General features: G+C 39.8%; 1 long non-coding RNA gene across 14 annotated transcripts in view; it reads right to left on the reverse strand.

Annotated features, from left to right (window-relative positions):
* The window catches only part of LOC116237402 (uncharacterized), a 221,758-nt gene that overhangs the window by 139,332 nt on the left and 68,587 nt on the right, over positions 1-13,839 (reverse strand). The gene's annotated exons all lie outside the window — the stretch shown is intronic.

Here is a 13,839-nt window from a genome sequence, read left to right on the forward strand (position 1 = left end):
ATGCATTGCCCAATGTACTCTGAGGGGCAGCAGAATGACAGGAGAACTGCTAATGCTATTGCCAGTCTCCCCCGTATACCTGGTGACTCACTGCTATTTCCATTACTCCGCCTTTGTTTGGGGAGGAGGAAAGACACCACTTTGAATCCAAAAGTGCATGCAATGAAAGCAAATCAAGTTTCTACTCCAGTTAGATCTAACATTGTGTGTGTAGATACCTAATGTAGTGGAGCAGCCGGAGGCACTTTGTGTTCAGCTGAGATGAATCTCACTGAAGCATCCTAAAATACCACTATAGGCCAAGGCAGCACAGGCTGCTCCTTACATCCTGTTTTGGAGCATGCCATGCCATCTTCTCGTCCTTGCTGCCCTTCCTTTTTGATGTGGGGGTGTGCCAGCAGGGCAGGAATGAAGGCCTGCAGTCTCCTTTCCACTCACCTTGGGACGGGGAAGGCTCTGCAAGGGCACAGTGTGTGATGTGGGGTGGGACAGCTGCTCTGTGCGACAGCACAGTCCAGACTGAAGAGAAATGCAAAGGTAAATTAATAATGAGTTTGAAGCCAGTAAATATGGTCATAAATTACCATTTTTTTCTAGTAGAAATTGAGGTTAAAAAAAAAAATCCTCGAGCAGCATAGATTAGTCCTCTCTCTTCCCACAAGACCAAAGGAAAAAGCTCTCTTCTGAGAAATGGGCTTTTACATCTTCTCTTTCCCATCAGGCAACTTCTGTATTTTAAATATGGAGACAGTAAAAATGTTTAAGCCAGTATCACAAGGTGATACACTGCTATCCTCTTCCACCCTAAGCTGGGGTGATGTTTCCAAGACACTCCTGAAGCACCAAGGGTTTCTCCAGTGGTTATGAGAGGCTGCGACTCAGCACACTCCAGCCTGTTGCTGCCACAGATGGAATCCCCAGAGACTACTGAAGATTTATTTACTCTCTCCTAAAAGTTTTAGTAGAAAACCAGATCCAAGATCTTCTTTGGGAGACCAAGTAGTCACAATGACACAGAGAAAGAATTCAACTGACTGAACTCACTGAATTAGGAGTTAGCATTTCTTGCTAGCATTCAAGGACGAGAGCTCCCCTCCTTGTCCAACCTTTACCTTCCCCTGCTGGTTTATTCTCACATGCACAGCTGCACCTTTCTTTGTTAGAAAAACAAAAAGAAAGTTGGAAATGTAACATCCCTCAGTTTTGTCTCTATGTGCAGATCTCTGTCCCCAGCTAACTGCCGCTGCCTCCTTCCTTGTGGCTCCTGTATGGTGCTCTGGTATCCATCAATGAAACAAAAAACAAAAGTTATTTAGACCATTTTAGGATTTAAGCAGAGCTGAGCTGGGGCAGGGTAAAGGTTAAAGTAATCTTCCTAAGCCCTTTTTAAAGATTAGACATTCGTTTTCTATTCCTGTCCCGCAGATAACCGTAGCGTAGTGACAGACAAACTGGCACAGGTTTGCTGAACTCGTAGCTAATAAGGACAGTTATCTGGAGGATCTCCTTCTCTTTCTGTCTCATGCTGAGAGGGAAGGACACCACAACAGACATGAAAACATAAAATACTCCAACACTTTATAAAGCATAACAGCTTTTTTTTGTTAATCAGTAACTGTCACTGGGCTGTATACCTATTGGGCTCACATGCAGGGCAGAAGACTTGCTGCTAAGTTACAGGCAAAAGACTGAAGACAGAAGTGTTTTTCAAGCCCATCACAGACGGTGTGTGTGATGCTGGGTGAGATATTTAATGAGTGTGCTTCAGCTTCCCCATTGTTCAAACAACACTTCCCACCTCTTACACATCTTTGCTGTTTCAAATTGCAGGACAGGGACATCTTGCTGGGGTTTATACAGTAACAAGCGTGCTGGGCTTCTGATCATTGCCTAACCTTCATAATAACCATGTTGCACATACCGTACATAGTCAAGACACAGAGATACTCAAGTATTTGTAGTTCAATACTGGATGTTCACCACAGGACAAGATATAGGGCAACTAAATCAGAAACTGGATTATCTAAGAAGAGAAACAGAATGCAGCTTCCCTGGCTTTTAATAGTCAGTAGAGTAGGTGACATTCAAAGATAACTGCTGGTACAGGTGGGCTGGAAAGGCAGCTGGGCCTGGCAGCTCGGAGCACAGCTGCACCTGTGGTTCACTCACCCATAGCCCTGTATGGCAGCAACACAGCTGCATTTGACTCCTACACATCTTGATCATGTAAAGTACCCACATACCTCATTCTCTCTCTGCCTCAGTTACCTATGACCCTTCCCAACATCACGGGGACAGGGGACAATAAATTAGCTAAGGACCATGGGCAACTCGGATATTTTAATAGGGACCAGGCAGTTGCCTTTCTACAAAGGATTTGACAATCCGTGAAAACTGGCAACAGAATACACTGTGCAAAAGGGAAACATCATAAAATGAAAGTCATAAAAGTCTATCGTCTGCTAACAATCATGAAATGGAACAAAAGGACTGTGTTAAGTGAGGTGTTAGCATGTTCTGCTTTGCATGGGTTATAATTCCGATTTTCAAATATTATATTAGGTACTGTATGTAATAATTCCAATGGGTAGGAAATATTTTCATTGATCTGTACTATTCCACAGAGTGCTTGCCCTGGCAGGCAGCAGAGGACGTGTAGGAGTTATAGCAATTCCTTAATCAATGTTTGTTTTTAATTGAATCCTTCCTCTGCACCTCATTCAGGACCTTGCAGGATTAGGCCCTTGAAAATGCACGTGCAAGCCATGCAGTGAGGAGGCAGGATTTATACCACACAACAGAGAGATAAATCAGGTTCATAAAACATGTTATTTCCAGCTGTGATGTTATACATACTGCTTTTGTGAAGCAGCAGGAGCCGTTTCCTTTTCCCATACAGCTGCTTTCAATATGCAACAAAATGGTTTAAATGCCTGAGAAAGCACTAAGCATGTTTTAGGAAACTGACACACCAAAGATTATTTTTTTTAAGAGAGAAGAGTGGAAGAGGAGTGTAAGGAAATAAAGATGCCTCCTTGTTAGGCCTGAGAACCTCAGCAGCAAAGTAGTTTCTTGCTAGCCTTGCCATCAAACAAAATTCATCTCCAAGCAACCAGCAGTACTCCAAAGTAAATGACTCTCATCTTTACTGCATCTTTTCCTTCTGGGGAAACTGCTGAAATACAAAACCCAGCACGATGCTGGTGGTGTGTTAGCAGACCCATGCCATCCCAGCCTCATGGGTGCTCAGGGCTGGAAGGCAGCAGAACCTTCTCAGCTGACTGTTTCCCCACTACCTGCTGCAGCACTCCTCTTGTGCTTTGTGCAGAGGCCTTTTAACAAACAAGACCTAGAAAACTGCATAGCAAGCAGCCTCTTGGCCTATGGATATATTCTGATGTTTCTCTTGCGGCTACCGATCTACCAGAGGAGACCCAGAAGAACTGCGTGCAACCTGCAAACCACCAGCTCAGGGGAACTTAACAGAGCTGAGAGCGGGCTGAGCCCAAACACACCCAAACCCATGCTCACAGAGCCAAGCAATGACCTGCCAAAGCGAGGGGAGCATCCTGCTCTGTGCTGCACCAGGGGCAGCAGGCAAAGATCTCAGAGCCTCACGTCCAGGTGGGAGATCTTCTAAAACCTCTCAAGAGCCTGATGAGCTTTTAGATAAGATTTGTTACATCTTTGTAATCATCAGCTCTTTTCATCTCAGTATGGTTTGTTTAAATAAACAAGCAGCAAGGCTTCAAGTGTTGTTTCACCCATTACATGTGCATCTAGACAGCTGAAGAGGCAGGAAAGAGAATAATAGAAAACTGATGAGGAGAAAATAACAAATAAGACCAAAAAGAGGAATGAGCACCCTTAGGGTTATAGTCAGCATCCAGCTGAGAGGTCTGCGGGTACAGAAAAGATTATTTACATTGAACTATGAATTTTAAAAGTAATATTATATAAGCCTTCCAGCTTTAACAATTAAAGAGAAAAGTAATTATAAGAATTACCCAAATGTTAAATGGCTTGAAAATAGCTAATGTATTATTTCTCTCTCCCTAGTGGAATGTTTTGCACGACAAAAAGAACAAGTTTCTGAAAGATGGGTTGGGTGGATGGGTTCTTTTTAATCATTCATTTTAAAATGCAAATATTTTAATAGGTTTCTTTTAATATATATGATAATGAGTTTATACACGAGACTCAAACCACAGGCCAAGTAAGCAGATGTCTTGTCAACAAGGTCTAAAATTTAGAATCATTAGGGCTCTTTTAAGAAACATACTTGCTCTGACATAAAACTGAAGCATATTATAATATTTCACATTCACACTGCTCAGTGTGACATTTTTTCCTCATTAAAATGAAGAATGACACAGCCAGAGAGAGGCCCATCTTTCCTGCTTTGTATTTGTAGTTCAAAAGATGGCTCTTAGCAAATTGTCCCAGAGAGACAAAATATTAAGCACCTTGAGTGCTGTTCTGCATGCAATTAATTTCACAGCCTTTGAAAGTTTTAATGTGTTGTGGTGACCAGTGAAATGATAAGTAGATGCTGCCCATTGTTTGCATCTTGTTCATTCTCTCTTTTCTGCAACCTGTCAAATCCTGTTTAACTCTGCTTGTTTCTCTAGGTGTCAGTTCCTCCGCACTGTACAGCTTTTGTGATGAAATTCTGCACTTCTTGTTCACCCTTTGACTTTGAAAAGCAAAGAATTAAACAGACCCAAGCAAAAGAAATTCAATGAATGATAACTGATGGCATTTCTAAAGCAATAGTAAGAAAGCAACGAACATGATCATTAAGCAATACCATAAAAATGAGGCCAGGCTTCCACCTGTGTTAATTACCTACTGGGTTGATTTCTGCCAATCCACTGAAATCAATAGAAGGTTTCCTACTGAGGAAGAGACTTTCAGTCAAACCGCTCTTTTAGATGGACACCTCTCTTCCCTTGGTGCACACATACATCCAAAGGCAAAATCCACCCTTTGACTCTCATGAAGTACTGAAAATTATCCTGAGTGCCAACACCTACATAGAATACTTTCCTTGTGATTAAATACTGTTGAAAAGATTACGTATTTGGTATAAAGGGGGGAAAAAAAGTGATTGTTTTTCCAAAAATTTCAAGAAATCTATAATTAAAAATGAACAGTGTCATAAACACCACCACTGGTGTAAATAGAGGAATTTGCAATAGGAAATATGCTGTCATCACAGGAAGTTTGACACGAGATCTTATAGCAGCAGGGGATAAGCTTTCACATAATGTCTTGAAATTAATTCGTTCTTCTGTTTTTGTTTTTTTTTTAAGAATAATTTTTAAAGAAAAGTTTATTCAAAGAGCAATACAGAGGTTTGAGGTTATGCACTGAAGATCTGAAAGCGAGCATTTACTCACCCTAAGAGATCCAAGAATGTTTGTCTCTGAGATAGACCATACTACCATCAGTGCATGGAGTGGTCCAGTAGCCCCAGCAGAGCCCGTGCTATCCTGTGCACTACACTGGGAAGTCAGGGAACTCAGAATCCTCGCGTCAGGTGGGACTCACGTGGACAAGGCAGATGCAGAAGCGTGGCACAAGTGTCATGGTGGACACTGAAGTGGCAGATTATTGAGACATAACTATCATTTTAGTATTTCTGTTTCTCACTTAAGATATGTTTCATTCCATCTTTTGCACTTAATAACAGGACTGAGGAAAAGGAATTTGATATTCCTAACAAGAACATATACATTGTTCTATAAAAAGCCCAACAGAACACTGTGCAGGTATCCTGCACATTACCTAGATGCAGAAAAGAGTAGTGGAAAAATAATAATAATAACAAAATAACAGTTTTCAATCCGTTGTCCAGCACCTACAGAAGTTTGCATTCCTGTGACCCTGTGACCTGAAGTCAGCAAGAGTTTCAAAGGGTTTGGTGGCCCAGCACACAACATCCAAAGATACCTCCCAAGAAAGGAGCCTGGACAGAATTGTCCGGCACAGCTCATCCTTCTTCAGTGGCTGGAAGCCAACAGAACTTCCCGGGCATTAGATCTCTACCTGAACTTTCTCAGAATTTAACGATCTTCAAAACCTTCTCCAACTGCAAAACACACTTTTCACCCTTTCTACTTATGAACACAAAGCAACACGTATACAAAATGCTGCTCCTAAAACAGCACTGTCATAAAGCAGTCATAATTTGCTTCCTAAGGAGAGGATGACAAAGGAAAAAGTAAGAGATGACAGTTGCATTGCCTAAATGTACTACAGGAAGAGACCTGGTTCTGCAGCAGTGGGAATGGTATTGTATCCTATATAAAAGCAGAGTAGAAAAATCAATGGAAAGCTTTTCATTAACCTCTGCGAACTCGGAATTAAGTTCTACGTGTCTTCTGGGAACAGAAGTCCTGTTCCAGCACAAAGGCTGCCTTTGTCTCTATTCTCAGAGACCTGAATAGTGTTTATATTTGTGTTCCCTGACTACATAGGTACACTCCATTGGAGATCCAAAGAGCAAAATATTGTTTCCAAAGCAGAATACACGAAGTTTATGTCATGTCTTTCCCAGGCTGAATGCTTGGATTCAAAATGTATATAAAATAATTTTCTACAAATCTTCAGAAAACAGCAGAACTTGCATTTACAGAAATTTATTCTAAAACTCATTAATCATCAAAGCTTTGTGCTTCCACTGCTCTAACCAAGACCATTGCCTTTAAGGGTCAAATTCTATGTATTAAAAAAAAAAAAACAACCAACCAAGTACAGCATGAAATATTTCTCAACTCTTTTCATTGTCCAAAGTCAATACACAATTTTAATGTTTAGATGTTTGGTTAACCTTACTACAAATACTCTGTTTCTCAAAGGTTTTATTTCTTCTACACCTGCAGCATGTTCCTGTGAAATTTTTAGCAGAGATTCTGTGGTTGTATAATGGAAAAAATTTTAATTGCTTGGGAATTGTATCTGTTGAGCAGAAGAAAAAAGAAATCACCTTCCAATAACAATTCCCATGTGTAACTTCTGTATGAACTTTTCAATTACTGAGGTGGAAATGCAATAAGAGAGCATACCATGTTTACGGAACACACACAAGGGTATACAATTAAATGAATTGGGCTTCCTACAAATTGAAGAAACTGGCTTCATTTTAGTACTTCCTCTCTGAACAGCTACCATCCAATATTATCCAGAAGTGCATAGACATCTGGGGGCTTAGTTCCGTGTATCTTTAAAGTAACCCAATTTTAGCATGCGCAGAGCAGGCACTCCTCAAAAAAACACAGGTCTTTTCCACACTGACACCCCAATCATGAAAATGTCATCAAATACAAAGCTCTCTGCTCTCATAGAGCAGCTGAGTCTATCACATCCTTCTGTCAATTATACCGGCCCATTTATCTCAATTATCATGAAAAAGGAAGCTGTTCTACTCATCTTGTTCGAGAGCACAAATGACTCATGAAATAAAGTAAGCTACATTTTTAAGTTGTGCACTAAAGAAAGCTGTGTATGATTTTGCTGGTTCTAACTACATAAAACACCAGTGCTGGATGAAGGGGGGAGAGGAGAGAAGGAGGGAAGGAGAGAAAAGAGACTGAGGAAGAGGCAAGCCAGTGAGGCAGTGAAAAATGTCAATCACATTTCCAGTGATATGCTGTTCTGCAGTCACACACACTGTGGATTACTGCTCATAGAATCATAAAATTGTCTCAGTTAGAAAAGATCATCGAGGTCACCATCAACCTGGCCCAACAAATCGCATCACTAACCCACGTCCCTCAGTTTTAGACTCTCTCTACCGCTTCCAATGCTTGATGACAACTCCCTGTAAATAAATTCTTTCTAACATCCAATCTAAACCTCCCCTGAGGCTCAGACAACTCATGCCAAAGTCTTCCTTGAAGAAGGCAGTGGAGGGTAACCTGACATTTAACTGCTAGATAATAAGTTAGCAATACAATGAATCTAAACAATAAAATGAAAAATGGCCTGTTCCTATAAGTGAATTAACCTTCTTCCACTCCTGAACTATGTTTCTGGAAGGCTGACAGTAAAGCACTGTAGGAAACAAATTCATTTAATATGAAACAGGGCTTCACTATACCACACATCAACCTTAAAGTGGCTGAGAACCATCATGTTCTTTGAGTTGCTTTATCAAACCAGTTTGTGAGGGAATTGATTAAAAAAAGCAGTGAGAGTGAAAGTGCAACTGATAAAGAATTGAGACAGACAACTATATGAGGGTGTTTCTAGGAAGGAAGTCCAATTTGTGAAATCGGTAGAAGCAGAAAAGTAATCACTGATCTACCAGAGAAGGGAGTCCAATATTTTAAGGTAACTGGACCTAAGATAAGGCATTGCCTTATGGAAGTCATGAGCCACTGTAGTTAGCATTCAGTAACATGGTAATTGACAAATCATCCTTCACTGAGGGATTCTTACAAAAAAAATCTGCTTGTGGTGGATTAATGTTATAATGGCTATCAGTGTGACTATCAAGGTGAAGGTTTGAAGGAGTAAGGTTCTTTCTTCCTGCATATTTGGTTCTTGTTTTTCAAACAAAAAGCATGGCTAACTAAGAAAAAAAGTGAAGGTGACAATGTACAACAGAGAGATCCTTCAAGGAAACGTTGACAGCTAAGGATGGAATAGCCATGAAGAGACATATAAATGGCTGCATTTGTTGCTAGCGTCTTAATCTAATCTCAAAGATAAATACATACAGGATTTTTCTTCTAACAATATCTTATTATTCCAGAAACACAATAATATTTACTATTGCTAGGACGAGAATTTTGCTCTAGGGAAAAAAAAAAAAAGAATCAAACTCAAATAGGCCATTATATTTCATTATAAAACTGAACCTCTGGTTACACTAGTACAATTATCAGAACTCCTGTTTTGTGGTTTACCTCAGACAAAGGCAGGTGAGGACTGGAATCCTTAGATCTGATTATTACCTGCCTGAGACTTGATCTACAGTATGCATTGTGGGATGTCTTACGTACCTGACCTACTCTGCATAGGAGAATTGCCTCAGAGGTAGAGCTCAACAGTCAATAAACTCTCAGGAAATCAAGCAGCTTGCTATCTAAAAGCTTTCTGGGCTGGTCAAAAAATGTTAGGTGTTTGCTTTCATCAGAACAGATGGACTCCCATGAAATACTTTGATTTCCATATGACAGGAAGAGAAAGCCTCAAGGCTTTGAGAATGGTGATGAGCCACCAGTGTGGCATTGCTGCCTCAAAGAAAAGACAAATTAAACCCTAGCATGAATCTGGAAAGGCATCTCCAGAAATGAGAAAGGCATAGTAACAGGATTTACAATACATTTGTGCTCATTCTTCAAAATAGCTGAGGACAAACTGAAACTGATAAAAGAATGGTCTCTGTGAGGATGGTGGCAACGCAGATTTCATCTTACAAAAGACAACTAAGCTTAGCTTGTTCAGCTCACCAGAATGAAGGCTGTCTTCTATAAATATTCCCAGGGGAGTAAGCAGCATGGAAGCAGAATAAATTTACAAGTAGTTACTTAACATCCCAAATTCCAGTTGAAAACATGCATTTTATCAGATTTACAAAGTATCAGCTTCTTAAATTATTCTTTTTTTGTAAGTTCTGTCCTTGGTGAGCAAAAACCATTACCTGCATCAATCAAACACCAGCCAATGTCCTTACATTTCAGAGTGAATGTGAATGATTTCAAAACTGTACTCATCTTGTCCTGTTACACAGAACTAAGTAGTTTCATATAAGAAAAGGCCTGACTGATTTATGGAGGAGTCCCTATATTATTATTATTAAAATTATTGTTATTTATTTAATCCTACAAATGCTTACACTCCCAAGAAAGCAAAAAAATTTATTGCTGAACCAGTATGCATAACTTATGGACATAACCAGAGTTATGTTCATAAGGAAACAAAGTTGGCCCAGCTCATTTTTGTTCTCCTGTTTTCATGTTAGCTGCAAGGCAGTGAATAAAATATTCTAGGCCATGTTGACCAGTACACAAAGAATCCTCACCAATACTGAACAATTCACCTCCCAGTCTTTGCAAGTGACATCCAGAATCTATCATCTTAGCTCTAGGGGAGTCCACAGCCAGAGCCAAAGTTGCAGCCATGTCCCACAGCAGGCAATATGGAACAAAACTGCTTTAGATCATACAAAATCAGCCCAAGCTGTTTAATTGACATTAATCACAAATGTGACACCACTTAATTCACTACATGAACATTACTAAACAGTTTTGGCCTCTGGAAAGCTTTAATGACCTTTTAAGAAAAATGCCTTTGCTCTAAGGTTTATTCCCAATGTACTGAACCTGAAGGATGCATGAATATTGGACAGGCTGTGCATGGATGTGAGCTCACTACACTGTGAACAGGTGTATGTCCCTCAGAGCATTGAGCCACAAGGATAAAAGTAACATCTGCAGGGGGTTTCATGTCAGCAGTCTGTATGATACAAAAAAATTAAGATTCATATTTAATTTTTCTTTTCAAAATTGCTGCATGTGAATTAGTACTTCGATTCAGGCTGAGCTCTTCTGTTCAAGCCAAAGAGGTGCAGGAAAATTCTCTCTCCATCTTTGTCCTTTAACAAAAAAAATGCTGCATGAATACAGAATACTTACCAAGAAGGTATAAATTATACACATGTAAGATACACGAGCATCTTCTGGGTGGCACTGTACTTATATGAAGCATATCTTGTTTCAGAGGGATTTGATGCAAAGTTGTTTTGTATTCCAATTACAATAGCTGAGTGCCATAAAAAATACAACAAAGCTGAAAGAAGCAGGAAAACAAAAGCATCTCCTTTGTCCCAGATGAATTCAACTTTGCTAGTTTTGGCAGCCTTTCAAAGATCAGAAAAAAAGTATATTTGATTTTTTGCTTCCTTCCACTGAAGGTCAATGATTAAAATGGGATCAGCTCAGTGACTATACCCCCAGCTCACAGTTTTTTTGGATAAACCTACTAAGTAGCATTTTGACAGCTGTAGGGAAAGAACAAAAAAAAAAGGATACCAAGACTTTTTATAAGAGCTTTACAGAACAGGGAAGATTGTTTCTTTCTCAAGTAGTTAAAAGTCTGGACCACAAGGCAGAGCAGCTCTGTTCTAATCTTCTCTCTGCACCAGACCTACTTGTCACCCTGCAAGTCATTCACACCAGAAACTTCAGAGAAGTATGTCACAAGCTTGACACACAAACCAGATTCAGTCCCCAGTAAATAAAACCATCAGCAGAGTAGCTCAGCATCAGTAGGTTTGCCAATTGGCAGGAAATATGAAAAAGGGGTCTTCACAAAATAAGCAGTCAGCCCTGTCTAAAAAGTTATATCTGACATGCCTTGTCCTGCTGTTATTTAAGGTGGTAATTTTCACAGTTCAGACAGACACACAGGTTCTTGGAATGCAAAAAAATTTGCATTCCTTGGAATGCAAAACCCAACATGAACAAACTATCACTAAATCCCAAAGAAGGTGTATGTTTAGATAACGTGAAGCTTGAAAAGAATATTCACCTGCTTCAAACCCTGCTTGGACAAATCTCTGGAAGCTCACAAGCAGGCAGTACTGCAGTCCTGGACAAACATCCTATCACCAACTTTGGAGATTTAAGGATTAGACTGAATCCTTGAAGACTTTAAAAAACAAAAGCTACTTTCCTTCTGCTCTTGTAACAAACTAATTCCAGTTAGACAACCTTCTTCAAAAGCATAAACTTTCTTTTAGGAGCAATAAAAATAATTCACCAGAAAGCAAGACAATGGGAATTGTCATCCCAGAGGATCTTAGGATAGAAATCTCTTACTGAGCACCTTACAGAACCTTTCAGTGTTTCAGCAGAAAAAAGTATTGTTCCCAGATGCCACTCTGCCACTGTGCCCCTCTGCTGCCATCTGTCACAAGGCCACAGAATGCAATGGGATATTGATGGGAAGGTTCAGCCTTTGCTGCCGTCCCACCAACAGCTGCTTCTGACATTGTGGGCCAACATAACAAAACAGGAGGCATTACTTTCAGAGCAGCCCTTGTATTTAATCAAAGATTTTTTTTTTTACTGGTACAGAATTTGATGTCTGATTTTTATCTGTACTGACAAATTTAAATGGGAAAGACTGATGGGAGGTGAATCCAGAGGGAAACACTCCTTTCCAGCAGGTCAGAAGCTCTTCACTCCTTTTTTGTCAAGTAGGCTTTGGGCAGTTTTATGACTGTAAATTAAAGGGTCAAAGCAGTGCTATTTTTCCATTCATTAAGAATGAGAAAATCAAAACCCACCCTCTTATCCCTGCTCTGGAAGTAGGAAAGAATCCACCAGATATATTGTGTACAACCTACAATAGGAAATGCAGCACAAAATGCAGAAATCACAGGGAAAGAATGCCATGCTTGAGAACTCACTGTTGGTTTTTGCACTGACTTAAACCCAAGAGAAACGTCTTGCTATAAAAAAATTAAGAATTATACAGAACAAAGCTCTATCACAAGAGAGTAGAAAATATTTCATTATAAATCATCTTATAACAAAGAAAAGCTAACAACTGGAAGGGCTTGTAGTACTAACAGCTCCTCTGAACTATTTCTATAATATTTCATTATTTAAAAGAAATAAAAAATTGGCTAATGGTCTAATATATTCCCATTTAAATGAATGGAAACCTTGTAACATCTTTTTTTAATCAAAAGCCAGATCAATGCAAGGATCAGTGCCTGCTGGTCATTTGCACACAGTCTGTTGGATGACATCATCTGCAATAACTTTAGCACTTGGAACATTTCACATAGGTATCCAAGAAACACAGAATACACAGAATTTCATATTCCTGGTCATTGCAAAGAGTTGCTGAAACTTCTGAAAGAACCTTTTCTGGGAGCAAAAAAAATAAGGAGGAAACAGTTCCTTTGATTGCAATAGACATTTTAGTAAATAAAGAAAAATGGGACAAATTATTTAAAAAAAATCCCATTTAGAAACACCAAAATATTGATTAAGCTGCTATGACTAAGCTCTAGAGAACTGAAGCTAAAAGAAGTTCTAATAATCAAAAGAAAGTCCGTTATAGCAAGAAGTGTTATGGCATCAATAACTGTTAATGAGCAACTTCAGCAGCCTCCTGCAGCAAGAATAAATCATCTATCACTTTCAGAGAGATGTGGTTCAAGGCTTGCTGAAAAGCAGCATGATTACAGGAAAGCTAACTCAATTGCTAAAAAATGCTCTCCAGTAGCTTTCTAAAGGAAAACTTTGAGATTATAAGGGCATTTATTAGCAAAACTAAGCCCCATGCTAACGCTGGGTTTTGCAGCTGCTAACAAACATCATAACTGGAGCATCAAATGCTGTTCACCAAATGAGCAGGAAGAGCAACTCTGAAGTCAGCACATAAAAATATCCTAGTTTTGGCTGGGATAGAGTGAATTTTCTTCACGGTAGTTTGTATGGTCTCTGTTTTGGCCTTAAGATGAAGATCATGTTGATGGCACACCAATGTCAAAGTTGTAGAGCAGTGTTTATGCTAACTCAAGAACTTCACAGCTTCTTGTGCTGCCCAACATGAGGAGATGGAGGGAAAAGCAACTAAGAGGTGACAAAGCAGGACAGCTGAGCTCAGCTGGCCAGAAGGGTGTCTCACAAATGCTCAGCAATGAGCTGGCTGGGGGCAGCCACTGCTTGGGGTCCAGCTGCACGCAGGGCAATGGCAGGTGAGCAACTGCACTGTGCATCACTTGGTTTTTGCCTAAGGCAGAACTAAACAATCACCTTACAGAATTTGGACTGTTTTAGAAGACTGCCTTCTGCAGGGAAATGCAGACAG

The sequence above is a fragment of the Phasianus colchicus genome, chromosome 16 (genome assembly GCF_987193195.1).
Source record: "Phasianus colchicus chromosome 16, bPhaCol1.hap1.1, whole genome shotgun sequence".
Taxonomy (NCBI): domain Eukaryota; kingdom Metazoa; phylum Chordata; class Aves; order Galliformes; family Phasianidae; genus Phasianus; species Phasianus colchicus.